Below are 12438 nucleotides of genomic sequence, written 5' to 3'. Positions count from 1 at the left end.
ATGTTGCGTTTGCCCTCGTTCAAGAAGAAGACACTGAGTCTTGGGCTTTTTTCCTTAAAATTTACGTTTACATGTTGTCACCAGGGAACGAGTATGCATTATTTCAGACCGAGGAGCCGGGATAAAAGCAGCAATGGACTCTTTGGGTACAATGTATAGACCTCCACATGTTCAACATCGTTATTGTGTCCTTCATATTGCTGTAAACTATTACAGAAAATACAAGAAGAACGAGAACGTCAGTTAGTCGTGCAGATGTGTATGTTACTTTTTCTCAATTTTCTATCAATTTCTTATTACTATTTATACTTCATATTAACTATTACATATTCCTAATGGCTTAGGTTACGAACTTACCTCAAAGGTTTGAATCGATGCTACAAGAGTTGTTTGGCAAAAATAAGAAGGGGTGCGAGACAGTATGACATCAAGAAATGGGACAAATGCATATACGGGGGGGTATCGCTATGGTCATATGACAACAAACTTGGCTGAAGCAATAAATTCAACCTTAAAGGGGGCGTGTCATTTACCAGTCACAGCGTTGGTCAAAACGACTTATTTTCGTTTGGGTCAACTCTTTGCAAAGCTCGGTGGACAAGCTCTTACTTGGATGCAAAACGGTCATATTTACCACCCAAGACTAGTAGCTGATTTACAGAAAAAATGGCTATATCAATGGGATGTTGGTTACAAATTTTTCTCGCACCCGTGAATTGTTTCGTGTAACCGAAATGCCACGTCCGTTGCAAGGGATTAAAGCTAACTCTTTCAGAGTTAATCTGCACGGGAGGTGGTGCGATTGTGGTTTCTATCAAGCACTCAAATATCCATGCTCTCATGTCATTGCAGCTTGCTCACATCGCATTTGGACTACAAAAATTATGTTGATCCCGTATCAACTTTCACAAGTATTCGGTATATGAATTGAGTTTCCGCCATAGGAAACGAAAGAGACCCAGATGAGATTCAAACTTGGTTACAATTGTACCAGATCCCATGCTATTGAGGGACTCGGTCGTCCAAAATCTACTAGAATACATGTATATGGATATTCGGAGAAGTCAACAGAACAAAAAACGATGTGGGCATTGTAGAAACATCGGCATATAAAAAAATGTCCAGCTCTGTTATCATCATATAACCGTTAACTCTTATGTAATTATATGTATTTAAATGAATGTTTTTTGTTCTAATAATTTAATGTTATTGCTTTATATAATTTGTCATGTATGTACACCTAAATAATTTTTTTAACTTTTAAATACATAAATATTTTCGATATATTTATTTAATATAATAATTAATATTATTAGTTATAAAAATTTTAAAATATAATAATAATTCCACCTTCTAAGTAGAGAAAAATATAAATTAAACAAATTAAAAGTTATTAAAAATTTATGTATACGATGACACATTCATGTTCTGATTGGAGGATTAAATTATTAAATTAACTTTTCAATAAGACTAATTTCATAAAATATGTAAGTCTTGAAGATTAAATATGTAATTATACTAATTTATTAATTATGCATCAATATTTCGTTAAATATTGATAAGAGATGACTAGATGATAACATTTAAATAATTAACTGATAAAATTAATAGATCGTAATCAAATCAAAAATAATAATAACCATATGTGTAATATTATAATTTCATACATTTCCTAAATACAATAAATCAAAACTAGTTTTCATATAGTGTTCATATTAATGTAGATAATTCACTCCACCTTTAAACACTTACATAATATATTACTAATTTATAATAATAATAAAAATAAAATATTTATTAAAAACAAAATATCAGCATGGAAGCTGAGCTGGCGAAAGGCGCGTCCCGGGGATGCGCCTTCCACACGTGGCATCCACTCAGCGAAAACACGAGTAAAGCGCATCCCCGGGGACGCGCCTTTCGCCAGCTCAGCCGAAATGGTGCCACTTCGGGAAATATATCAAACGGTGCTAAAAAGGTAAATATTCGGTAAATAGATGTCAGTTTGGTCAAATCGCCGAATAAATCGACCGTACCCTACTAATATTATTACCGAAAGTAAACAGCCCGAGGGACTACATCAAGTCGGCCAATCAGTCTATGCACAGTTCTATATAAAACCGTCACAAAAATAATTGCAAATAGATTGAAGCCACTACTGCCAAAATGAGTCTCGGATAATTAGACAAGTTTCGTACCAGGACGTAGTATAACAGATAACATCATCATCACACAAGAAGTTATACATTCTATAAGGAGAAAGTTTGGGAGAAAAAGTGGATGACAATTAAAATTGATTTAGAAAAAGCCTACGACATATTGGAATGGAGCTTCATCGATGACACACTCTGAGATATAAGGGTTCCAAACCAATTAAGGCAATTGATACTCCATTGTGTCTCATCAACTACAACACATATACTATGGAATGGATCAATGACAAACATCTTCGTTTCGTCAAGAGATATAAGGCAAGGTGATCCACTCTCACGATAACTGTTCGTTTTATGTATTGAACGACTATCGCAGACAATTCAAATAAAGATTGAGGATGGTAGCTAGTAACATTCAGGACATAGGAACAAGCTCCAGGTATATGATCCCACTTATTCGCAGAGGCATCGACGGAACAATTGAATGTCATCAAAATAGTTGTTGAGCGTGCGTTTGGTTCACGGAATGTAAGATTACTGGCGGGAATAAGATTACTGAATGTTGTATTTTGTGTTTGGTTCGTTTAGCAAGAATGTAAGATTATAATGTTTGGTTAAAGTAATAAAAGATTATTGGAATGTATATTTTATTAAATTGTCCTTATTATATATTTGTTCTTTTAACAAGTTGAATTCTACTATAATTTTACTATAATTAATTTATATATTTTCGTTAAAAAATTTAAATTCATAAAATTTATATATTTTTTTTTATAAAATTGAAAAGATAAATAATTTTAATGAAATGCTAAAATTTTATTTTAACTCCTGAACTTCATATAAAATTCTAATTATGAATTTTTTTGTAAATTTAAAATAGTTTAAGGACAAATTTGTAATTTAATTTTTGTAGTATTTTTTTATTCAACGACAGAAGAAATATGTTTTTGAAAAAAAAAATTAAGGACATTTTAGTCCAAAACACCGGGAATGTAACAATACCTAAGGGAATGGGTAATCACATTCCCAGTAATATATCCCAAAATATCATTATTGGAAATAACTTATTAACGGAAGTTGAGAATGTTTGTCAACTAAACGAAGAAACGACATTTCATTCCCCTAATAATAATGTGAGATACTTCCATCGGTGAAGTTTTTGTACTGCATCGGGACACAAAGTAAGTCCTGCTAAAACTACAAAATTTTTCTCGAAGAATATTCCAATGGATCCAAGGGAGTTCATAAGCAATTCATTCGATTACACCTTGGTAGAGGATTTGGGAAAGTACCTAGGGGTACCGATATTGTATGGAAGGGTCACGTCGGTATCGTACCGATACCTGAAACAGATGGTGCAGAACAAACTAAGTGGTTGGAAAGCAAAAACGTGATCACTGGCAGGCCGCATTACAATAGCCAAAGCAGTCCTATTAACCATACCGACGTATACAATGCAGACAGTAGTAATCCCCAAAAAAAAACTTGCCCGGAACTCGAACGGATAATCCGTAGATTTGTTTGGGGCATGGTGGAAGAAAAGGGAAGAGTATCACTGGTGCGTTTGGAGGAAATCTGTAAATCAGTATCAAACGGAGGTCTTGGCTTTGGGAAATTGGAAAGGCAAAACGAAGCATTCTTAATGATAATCGCATTCAACCTTGTTGCACGCAAGGAGGCTTTGTGGGTCAGGTTCATACGAACAAAATACAAGTGTGCGAATGGCATTCCTATATCAAGCCACAGACAAAACTGCTCCAAACTATGGAAGCCAGTCAGCCTAATATGGGAGGACGTTCGACAAAGATTAATAAGACTAGCAGGCAATGGACGTAATATTGAATTTTGGAGGGATCATGGATACCGGAAATTGGACCACTAATCAACCATGTTCATTCAAACGAGACGGGAAACATTCAACCTGCTTTGGTAGTAAGCATGGCTGACTTGATAGAAATTGGAAGTGGAATCTGCTCGAACGTAAACTACCTGTTAACATTCTGATGCGGCTGGCAGCAATCAAAGGCCCAAAACCAGAAGCAATGGAAATTAAAATTGGATGGGCACTACAAAGGGATAGACGATTCTCTATCAAGTCAGCTTACGAAGTAAAGAACAGCGAGCGTGGAGACAACGAAAATCCCGTATGGAAGATCATTCATAAGGGACTCCAGAAAACAAAGATCTTTCTATGGCTTACATGCCAGAACAGAATTATGACCAATGCCAAAAGGATGCGTAGAAAGTTTACAACGCATGAGAGCTGCCCAGTGTGTGCGGATCGAACAGAAGACATTAACCATGTTTTGCGACAATGCCCTGCCATACCCCCGGTATGGGTAACACTGATTAGGAAGTAGAAACTAGGTGAATTCCTCACCACTAATATTAGGGACTGGGTGAGAATAAATCTAGAAAAGCCAGACCAATATCCAAAAGATACCAAGGATTGGGATCTATTCTTTGGAGCTATTTGTTAGGAAAATAAACGAGTAAAAGAGTAATTTTCTTATAATCAGATTAGTGAGAATGCGAAATAAAAGCGAAAAAATAATACCCGAAAAATTGATAACGGAGTTCAGCCAATTGTGCCTACGTCTCCGGACTGCTGCAGATCTTTTACTAAGAGAGAAATTTACAGGTGTTTACAAAACACTCATTACTCACAAGAAAGCTCTCTAGTATTGGGAGAAAGAAATGATTTTTGGGATGGTTTTGAAGCTAAATGAGCTAGGGTATTTATAGTTGAAGCTTAAGGACTTAATCTTGTAAATACCCTAAAGCCTAGAGATTAATTGTGATTATCCCATTATCATTTTTCAACAAACATCTACTAAACTTTGAAAAACTATTTTTCAAAGAAACATTTACCAAACTTTGAAAACCATTTTCAAATAAACATTTACCAAACTTTGAAAACCATTTTTTCAAAGTTGGTTGCCAAACTTGAAAATCATTTTAACAATACTTTCAATAATCTCCCACTTGAATACTGATTTTAATCTGTCTTCACACATCAATCGATGCAGCAACCTTTCTAGTCTTGTTAATCTAGCATGCCGACTGAAGCTAAACACAACTTCAGTTTGTTTGTGGTCACCGTCTTTCTCAACATGTCTGTCGTATTTTGAGCTCCACTAATCTTTTCCAGTTTCAAAATCCCATATTCCAGAAGAGATCAGATAAAATGATATCGCAATTGTATGTGCTTCGTCCTGGAATGAAAAGACGGATTCTTTGCTAGATGGATAGTACTTTGACTGTCGCAATACAAGACATTGTTTTATTGTTTCTTGCCTAACTCTTCCAAGAAACTTTGGAGCCAAGCCATCTCCTTGCTGGCTTCCGTAACAGCAACATATTCTGCTTCAGTTGTGGAGAGAGCAACTATCTTTTGTAGTTGTGGAGAGAGCAACTATCTTTTGTAGTTGAGAAACCCAACTCACTATAGTTCCTCCTAGTGTATAGACATACCATGTAGTGCTTCTTCTGATGTCGACATTTCTGGCTAAGTCAGCATCTACATAGCCTGTCAGTATTGTATCTCCACCTTTGAAACAAAGTGCTTTGTTTGTACTACCCCGTAGATATCTGAGGATCCATTTGACTGCTTCCCAGTGTACCTTGCCCGGATTATTCATGTACCTGCTAACAGCTCCCACTGCTTGAGCAATATCTGGTCTGGTACAAACCATGGCATACATCAGACTTCCAATTGTTGAGGCATACGACACCTTCACCATGTGTGCTCGTTCTTCCTCCGTTTTTGGTGATTGTTCTTTGGAGAGTCTGAAATGAACACCTAAAGGTGTACTTACTGGTCTAACATCTTGCATGTTGAACCTGGAGAGTACTTTGTTGATGTACTCAGCCTGTGATAATATCAAAGTTCCCGACTTTGTGTCGCTCTTGATCCTCATCCCAAGAATTTGCTTTGCAGCGCCCAGATCCTTCATAGCAAACTGCTTCGACAATTTTTGCTTCAAGTTTATAATCTCTTGCATGTCTGAGTCTGCAACGAGCATGTCATCAACGTACAAAAATAAAATAATGAAGCTATTTTCAAACCTCTTGATGTAGCAACAATGATATGCTTGGCATCTGGTAAAACCACTGTTACTCATGAAGCTATCGAACTTCTTGTACCACTGTCTAGGAGCTTGTTTTAAACCATACAAGCTCTTCTTCAACCTGCATACCAGGTTTTTCTTGCCTGCCTGAAGCCTTTTGGCTGCCTCATATAGATTTCTTCCTCCAAATCACCATGAAGGAAAGCTGTCTTTACATCTAACTGCTCAAGATGTAGATTTTCTACAGCTATAATTTTCAACACCAGTCTGATTGTAGACAGTTTCACGACTGAAGAGAAAATTTCATTGTAGTCAATACATTCTTTTTGCTGAAAACCTTTGACAACCAATCTCGCTTTGTAGTGTTTGCTCTCATCGTGCTCTTCCTTGATCCTGTAAATCCACTTGTTGTGGAGCGCTTTCTTGCCTGGTGATAATTCAGCTAATTCCCATGTCTGATTTGACATAAGCGAGTCCATCTCATCTTTCATGGAAGACTCCCACTTGACTGAAAACTCCCACTTGACTGAATCCTCCACTTGCATTGCTTCATCATAGCACTCTGGTTCACCATTGTCAGTCAGCAACAAGTAATGCAAAGAAGGAGAATACCGTTGGGTTGGTTTAGGAATTCTGGAGGAGCGTCTCAGTTCTGGTGTGCATGGTTCTTCTTGAACTGCTTCAGGATTGATCTGAACATCATTTGTAGAAATCTCCTCGAACTCAGCAAATTCCTTTGTTTCAGCTTCGGTATTGGAGCTACTTGATTCTATAGTTGACATGTCTTTGTACATCATATTCTCATTGAAAATGACATCTCTGCTTCTGATGATCTTTCGATTTTCGTAGTCCCAAAACCGGTAACCGAACTCATCATCGCCATAACCAACAAAGACACATTTGTTGGACTTGGCATCAAGTTTACTTCTTTCAACAGAGTTTATGTGTACATAAGAAATACAACCAAACACTCTTAAATGTGAAAGATTTATTTCTTTCTTGCTCCAAACTTCCTCTGGTATTCTGCCATCCAAAGGAATTGATGGTCCACGGTTGATCAGGTAAGTTGCAGTGTTGATAGTTTCAGCCCATAGAAATTTGGGCAATCCAACATGTATCCTCATGCTTCTGGCACGTTCATTCAGAGTTCTGTTCATGCGCTCTGCTACGCCATTCTGCTGCGGAGTCATGGGAACTGTTGTCTCCATCTTGATCCCATTGTTTGCGCAAAAATCTCTGAATCTTCTGTTTTTGTACTCTCCTCCATTGTCAGACCTCAACCGCTTGACTTTCAAACCAGTTTCATTTTCCACCATGGCCTTCCATTTTCTGAAGGTATCAAAGACTTCTGATTTCTTCTTCAGAAAATAAACCCACACCTTCCTTGTTGAATCATCGATGAAGGTGACATAATATAATGAGCCTGCAAGATATGGAACTGTAGATGATCCTCATACATCAGTATGAACCAACTCTAACTTTTCTGCCTTGAGTGTCTTACCAATCTTTGCAAAACTCAATTTCTTTTGTTTACCAAAGATGCAATCCTCACATAGTCTGACATCTACATTCTTTAAATCCGGCAGCTTCCCTTTAGACAAAAGTGTCTTCATCCCTTTCTCGCTCATATGACCAAGCCTTTGGTGCCATAGGTTTGATTTTCCATCAGCATCTGCTGCAGTAATGATATTCTCTAAATTTGATGTTACATAGAGAGTATCAGTCTTCTTACCACGAGCAATGACGAGTGCTCATTTGGTAATCTTCCATTCACAGCCTGAAAAAGTTGTGTTATATCCTTCTCCATCAAGTTGTCCTATAGAAATCAAAATTTTTTTAGGCCAGGAATATGTCTCACTCCCTTCAGCGTCCAGGTGGTCTGGTTTGGAAACTTTAATCGGATGTCTCATTTTTCGACGATCTTCAAGGTTTCATCATCGGCTAGATGAACCTTCCCAAAATCACCACTAACATAGTTCTCCATGATTTCTCGACATGGGGTGGAGTGGAAAGATGCCCCTAAATCCAAGATCCATGATTCAAACGGACTGTTAATGCTTAGAATCATGGCATCACATGTCTCCTCTGTCACGTTGGCAAATTCATGTTCGTCGGTATCTTTCTTCGGTGCTCGGCAATCTCTTTTAAAGTGACACTTCTTGCCGTAATTATAACAAGTAAAATCTTTCTTTCTCGTTCTTGATTTTCCCATTCTGGACTTGGATCTGCCACGATTTGAATTTCTTTATGAAGTTATCCCTCTGGACTTCGTGTGCAAGGCTGAGGAGGTTGATGCTTCACCCGATTCTCTCCGTCGAATTTCTTCACTCAATACCAGATTTCGAACATCGTCGAATTTTAATTTGTTGTTTCCCGACGAGTTGCTGACTGCTGTAACAGTAGTATTCCAACTGTCTGGTAGAGATGATAAGAGAATTAAAGCTTGAACTTCATCATCAAATTCAATTTCCACTGAACTTAACTGGGTTGTGATTGTGTTGAGTTCATTTAGGTGTTGAGCCATTGATGCCCCTTCAGCCATCCGCAAATTGAATAACCGCCTCATCAAATGAACTTTGTTTGTGGCCGATGGCTTCTCATACATACTGGAGAAAGCCGCCATAAGACCCGCTGTGATTTTTTCTTTTGCTATGTTGAAAGCAACATTTCGGGATAACGTCAGTCGGATAACTTCGAGGGCTTGTCTGTCGAGAAGAGCACAGTCTTCATTTTTCATGTCCTCTGATTGCTTTCCTGAGAGAGGTTGATAAAGATTTTTCTGGTACATAAAATCTTCAATCTGCATCTTCCAAAAGCCAAAGTTCGCACCATCGAACTTCTCAATTTTCACCTTCCTTTCGTCTGCAGCCATCGCTCCCACTCGAATCTGGCTTCGTTTGGATCGTTTCTGACAATTCTTGCGAACCACCGTGTATTAGAACACCTCCGTCGATAAATTCATATCGCAGACAAAATTTTACTATTCACAAAATTCACTGTTCACGTGAATAGTAATGAATAATAACCTCGTAAAAATTGATAAAATTCACAACTAAAAGCTCTGATATCAGTTGTTAGGAAAATAAACGAGTAATTTCCCTATAACCAGATTGTGCCTAGATCTTTTACTAAGAGACAAATTTACAGGTGTTTACAAAACACTCACTACTCACAAGAAAGCTCTCTAGTATTGCGAGAGAAAAATGATTTTGGGATGGTTTTGAAGCAAAATGAGCTAGGGTATTTATAGTTGAAGCTTAAGGACTTAATCTTATAAATACCCTAAAGCCTAGAGATTAATTATGATTATCCCATTATCATTTTTCAACAAACATCTACTAAACTTTGAAAAACTATTTTTCAAAGAAACATTTACCAAACTTTGAAAATCATTTTCAAATAAAACATTTACTAAATTTTGAAAATCATTTTTTCAAAGTTGGTTGTCAAACTTGAAAACCATTTTAACAATACTTTCAACACTATTTTATGGAATGCATATCTAGCCAAGAATTCAATCGTGTTCAATAACCCAACACAATTCAAGCATTATTGAACGGAGCAAACACCTGGTGACATTAACCAACCAGGCGATAGAAAGGGAAGCGAAATCCATCCGAAGTTTGGAAAGCATGAACACAGGATCGCAGACCTGGTCACCTCCGTCGGAGGATTGGCATAAGGTTAATACATATGGAACTCGGAGAAAGGAAGATGGTAAAATGGCCTGCAGAGGAGTAGTAAAAGACCAGACGGGAACGTGGAAGCTTGGTTTCAAAAAATTCATAGGAATCGGCTCAATTCTGGAAGCCGAACTTTGGGGAATATACATTGGATTATCATGCTCCTGGGATATGGGGGCCAGAAAGGTTATAGTAGAAGTGTTTAGTTTGGATGTAGTGAAGTTACTCAAGGAGAGGAGCAAGAGTTTGACCAGCTCACTATAATAGCTCACATCCGAGGAATTATGAACAGACAGTAGGAACTTAGCATTCAACACATTAAAAGGAACGGAAATAAGGTTGCAGACAAATTGGCTAAGAGTGTAAGCCTCGATGATATGGAAACAAGGTTACTTGCATGGCCACCGGAATACATAATTCCCCTTATGCATGAGAACGATAATATAGATTGCAGAGTATAGCTTAGGTTTTAGTTTCATTTATTCACCAAAAAAAATGTATTACAGATTCAAAAATTATGCGTTAACATTTGATACATAATGCCATAATTTTTTTAAAAAATCTAATTATACCAAAAAAGTTTAAAAAATAGATACCACAATACACATAAATATCAAAGTTTCAACAACAACAACAACAAAACCCTATTCCCATATGCAATGAGGTAAGGGGGAGGTGGGGTAGTAGGCTGCCCCCAACGCCAGATTGAGAGCAGCTTCCGTGGAAGACCTCCGGTAGTAAGAAAATTAAAAATAAAGATAAGATACAATGCCTGCATAAATAAATCAATAAATACATAGTTGAATAGTCTTCATATGTTGTCTTCATATATGCGTCTGTAATGGTTAGTAAATCTCTGCAAATAAATCCCTGCGTAAAAATCTCTGCTTATAGACAGAAACGTAAGTCCCAGTTAAATATAAAAAGAGGAAATATGAAGATAAGGATACATAGGAGTCAGCGATAGCAAGCTACGAGAAGGAATAAAGTCAAATGGTTTAAAACCTAAACTAAGGCAACACTACTATGTTATCCTAGTTCTAAGCCTTCATAAAATCTAATAACAGAAACGTATAAAAAGTGGAAGTCATGGAGATTACTACGAAGGCATTAAAAGGAGATAGAGATGCTACACCCTATGGTTGTGACCCACACTACTCGACTACCCTGGTCTTAAGTCTCCATACTTTTCTATCAGATGTCATGTCCTCGGTAAGGGCTAATTCCTTCAAATCAGATCTCAAGCAGTCTACCCACTTCCTCTTTGGTCGTCCTCTCTTTCTGGCACCGTCGAGTGTAATTGACTCTACCCTCCTGACTGTATCTGACGTTTGTCACCTAAGGACATGCCCAAACCACCGTAGCCTTCCCTCTCTCAATTTTTTGGATACAGGAACCACCCCCAAGGACATCCTAATTGCAGAGTTTGGTGTCATGTCCCACAGAGTTTTACCACATGTCCATCGAAGCATTCTCATTTCTGCGGCCTCCATCCTCCTTACATGATCCTTCTTGATTGCCCAACATTCTGATCCATACAGCAGCGCTGGTCTTATTGCCATTCTATAAAATTTTCCCTTAAGTTTTAGAGGCACCTTCTTGTCACACAAAACTCCAGTTACAGCCCTCCACTTTAGCCATCCCGCCTTTATACGGTGTGTAACGTCATTATCTATACCCCCATCTTTATGTAGCATAGACCCCAGGTACTTAAAACAATCCCTTGTGGGGAGAACGTGTCCTTCTATGCATACTTCTAGATCTTCATCGTTTTGGTTCCCACTAAAGTTTGAACATAAATACTCTGTCTTTTCAATATTGATCCTTAGACCTTTTTCTTCCAAAGCAGTCTTCCAGGAAGTCAGTCTACTATTCAGTTCAGTTTTTATTTCAGCAACTAGGACAATGTCGTCAGCGAAAAGCATACACCATGGAACACCGTCTGGTGTCGCACAAAAGATGTCGTCCATAATCAAGGAGAAGATGTAAGGGCTAAGAGCAGACCCCTGGTGGAGTCCGATTTCCACCGGGAAAGCCTCGGTATCGCTAACTGTAGTCCTGACGTATGTAGTAGATCTACAGTACATATCACGAATCGCCCGGATATAAGCAGTTGGGATCTGTCTCGTTTCCAAGGTCTTCCATATCGTATCGCGGGGAACGCTATCATACGCCTTCTCAAGGTCAATGAACGCCATGTGAATATCTCTATTTTTTTCCCTATATTTCTCCATAAGCCGTCGAAGTAGATGAATCGCCTCCGTAGTAGGCCTGTCTGGCATAAAGCCAAATTGGTTTTCCAAAATCCTAGTAATCTGTCTCAACCTAGCCTCTATCACCCTTTCTCATAGCTTCATGGTATGACTGAGTAGTTTAATACCTCTGTAGTTACCACAACGTTGGGGATCTCCTTTATTCTTATAGATTGGTATCACCGTAGACTCTCTCCACTCCTCTAGCATCTTGGCAGTCTCTAAAATAATATTAAAGATATTGGTCAACCACTTAACTCCACTGTCTGGCATAAAGCCA

The sequence above is a fragment of the Hibiscus syriacus genome, unplaced genomic scaffold (genome assembly GCF_006381635.1).
Source record: "Hibiscus syriacus cultivar Baekdansim isolate YM2019G1 unplaced genomic scaffold, ASM638163v2 tig00000063_pilon, whole genome shotgun sequence".
NCBI lineage: Eukaryota > Viridiplantae > Streptophyta > Magnoliopsida > Malvales > Malvaceae > Hibiscus > Hibiscus syriacus.
Note: the sequence above shows the minus strand (reverse complement) of the source record.